General features: G+C 45.0%; 1 non-coding gene across 1 annotated transcript; it reads right to left on the reverse strand.

Moving 5' to 3' along the window:
• Positions 1–2,985: 2,985 nt before the first annotated feature.
• On the reverse strand, positions 2,986–3,060 carry trnat-agu. The gene has a single exon. It is a non-coding gene; the product is annotated as a tRNA-Thr (tRNA).
• Positions 3,061–3,601: the final 541 nt, after the last annotated feature.

The following is a 3,601-nucleotide window of genomic DNA, read 5'->3' on the forward strand; positions in this document are numbered from 1 at the left end:
TACTGTCATCTATACATAAGATCACATGGAATTAGGGGTAATATATTAGCTTGCATAGAGGATTGGCCAACCAACAGAAATCAGAGGGTAAGAATAATTGGGAGTAAATTACTGCAGATACTGGAATCTGTACTGAAAACAAAAAAATGCTGCAGATTACAGCGGGTCAGGCAGTATCCATGGAGAGACAGCAAGCTAACGTTTCGAGTCTAGATGACAGAGCTCTGATGAAGAGTCATTTGACTCGAAATGTTAGCTTGCCTTCTCTCCATGTCTGCTGCCTAACACACTCTGATCTCCAGAATAATTTGGTCTGTTTCCTAGTTGGCAAGATGTAACTACAGGGTTCGGTCCTTAGAGCCCAACTATTTATACTCTATTAATGAGCGGATGCAGCGATAGAAAATACTGTTGCCAAATTTGAAACCAAAATAGATGAGAAAGTAAGTTGCAATGAAGGAATAAGATATTTACAATGGATATGGATAAGTGAGGTGAATGAGCCAACATTTGATAGATGAAGTTTAACATAGATAAGTGTGAGGTTATCCGTTTTGCATGGAAGAATAGAAGGACAATTTATTATCTAAATGGAGAGAAATTTCAGACTGCTGCAGTGTAGAGGGATCTGGCTATCCTTGTGAGTCTGTAGAATTCACTATCCCAGAGTGTGGTGGATGCCAAGATTTTGAATAAACTTCAGGAGAAGATAGACAGGTATTGGATTAGTGATGGGTTGAAAGGTTTTGGAGAGGCAGCAGGAAAATGGAGCTGAGGCTGAGATGAGACCAGCCATGATGGTATTGAATTGGGAAGCAGGCTTCAGGAGCTGACTGGCCTACTCCTGCTTCTAATTCTTATGTTATTGCAAAATATTAACTTTGTTCCTCTCTCCACAGATGTTGCCAGACCTGCAGAGTTTCTCCAGCACTTTCTGTTTTTATTTCAGATTTCCAGAATATGCAGTACTTTGCATTTAGTTGAGTTCATGTCTGAGATATTTTGTAAAGTCCTTATGTAACTCATGCGCCAGTTCTGGCTCAGGTGACAGCACTCTCTTCTGCATTGCAAGGCCTCAGGTTCAAGTCCCACTCCAGGTCTGGAGCCAAAACATATTGACTCCATAAATCATTGAGATTACAGCTGATCTGACTGTGACCTTCAATGCACTGCTCTATTGTGAAAGAAGGTACCAGGAGAAGGTAGATTATTTTATGTAGGCTAGGCTTGTACCTGCAGAGGTTTAGATGAAAAAGAGCTGAATTGATTGAAACATAAACAGGGTGTATACTGAAAGAATGTGCTTTCTTGTGGGAGAACCTAGAACTAGAGGTCACTGCTTTGAAATAAAGGGGCTGTCCATTTAAAACATTTGCTTCTTTTGCTGATTGTTCAAAATTTCATTCCTGATCCTCAGTCAGCGTGTTTTTTTACAGTTAGGTCTCTGGAGTGGGATGACTCAGAGGCCTAGGTGCAATCAGCCTGTTAGACCATTACTCCCAAGGCCCTGCCTCAAACTCCTCACCCCTCCCCCATCCCCAGGCTATGGCAGTGTCTCCCCCAACCATCTCGAGACCCAACCAGCATCACCCCACCCATCTCCTCTCACAAGGTCTTGTCGTGCAGGAGAATAGTTAACCCCATCATGCTGAGGAATACAGTACGACATCAGTGATGCTGGTTGACGGCCTCACCTTCTTGAAATGAGAAGGGGCCAGCGTGGTACATGGGAATGGTCACTCCTACCTCACTCTCTCTGTTTAGCTGAAACAGTTTCTGTTCACCATGTGAAGGCACACTCAGCTCTCCCTGTGCATCCTCAATACAAGCCCACAACAGTCAGGAGTCACTATGGCAAAGGGCCCCTTACTTCTTGCCCTGAGAGATGGACAACCAAGACTGGAACTGTAAGACGGAACACAGTGTGGAGCTGGAGGAGCACAGCGGTCCAGGCAGCATCAGAGGGAGCAGGAAAGTTGACGCTTCGGGTCGGGACTCTTACTGCAGTCTGGTCGGATTTGAACTCTGGGATAGCAGCCCAGATCTCTCAGCTGAGTGAACGGGCAATAGCATGGCACGTGCAATATTAACGTGGGTATGTGTGAGGTTGTCCACTTTGGAAGGATGGACAGGGATGCAGAACACTTCTTAAACGGTGACCGTTTTTGGAAAGTATTGATGTGCAAAGGGGACCTGGGTGTCCTTATCCATGAGTCACAGGCAGGTTCAGCAGTAATTAGGAAACAAAACAGTATTAATTCAAGATACCGAGTATGCTGGAAATCTGAAACAAAACACAGAGAAAGCTGGGGAAATTCAGCAGGTCTGGCACATCTGCAGAGAGAGAATCAGAGTTAATGTTTCAAGTCCAGAATGACTTTTTCAGAATTCTTCTGACGACAAGTCATACCAGACTCCAATCGCTAACTCAGTTTCTCTCTCCACAGATACTGCAAAGCAAATGGTATGTTAGCTTCGTCCACAAGAGGATTTGAGTACAGCGGTTAAAAAAAAAGTCTTGCTTCAACACTGGTAAGACTGCACCTACTGTATTGTGTACTGTTCTGGTCTCCGCTCTGAAGGAAAGATAGACTTGCCCTAGAGAGAGTGGAACCAGACTGAATCCTGGGACACTAGAACTATGTTCTATGATGAGAGATTAAGGAGACTGGGCCAATATTCTCTGGAGTTTACAAGAATCAAAGAACTGCTACAGTTTGGAAGCAGGCCATTTGGCCCATTGAATCCACACTGACCCTCTGAAGAGCATCCCATCGAGACCTTCCCCTTGCATTATCCCATGGCTAATCCACCTAACCTGCACATCTTTGGACTGTGGGAGGAAACCCATGCAGACACGGGGAGAAAGTGCAAACTCCACACAGACAGTCGCCCGAGGGTGGAATCGAACCCAGTCCCTGGCGCTGTGAGGCAGCAGGGAGCCACCACACTGCTCCAACATGAGGGGTCTTTAAAGTAAGGTAGAGGCACCAGCTGGGATTTGAACCCAGGATCTCCTGCATACTAGGCAAGTGCTTTAACCAACTAAGCCATGGCACCAAACTAAGGCAAATGACCAGCTTCCACACTGCAGTAGGTCTATGATTCTTTGATCTAAGAATGAGGGGTGGTCCCACAGAAACTGACAAAATTCTTACTGGGGTTGACAGGGTAGATGTACGAAGGCTATTTCTCCTAACTGTAGGTCTGGAACAAGGGGGCACAGTCTGAGGATAAGGGGGCAGGCCATTCAGGACTAATATGAGCAGGAATTTCTTCACTCACAGGGTGGCGAACCTTTGGAATTCTTGACTGAAGATGGCTGTAAAAGGTCAGTCATTGAATAAATTCAAGAGAGAAATGAATAGATTTCTAGATACGAATAAATCAAGAGTTATGAAGATAGTGCAGGAAAAAGGTGTCAGTGTGGATGATCAGCCATGATCTAGAATGGTGGAGCAGGCTTGAGGGGCTGAACGGCCAGCTCCTGTTTTTATTCCCTGTGTTTTTATGAGTGCTAATTCCAGGAAGAGAATCACTGAACTGTCATCACTGCGTGAGCAGATGTGATATGAAATATTAAACACAGACTGCAGGACAC

This window comes from Rhincodon typus, unplaced genomic scaffold, assembly GCF_021869965.1.
Source record: "Rhincodon typus isolate 14 unplaced genomic scaffold, sRhiTyp1.1 hic_rhity00012486, whole genome shotgun sequence".
In the NCBI taxonomy this organism is placed as follows: domain Eukaryota; kingdom Metazoa; phylum Chordata; class Chondrichthyes; order Orectolobiformes; family Rhincodontidae; genus Rhincodon; species Rhincodon typus.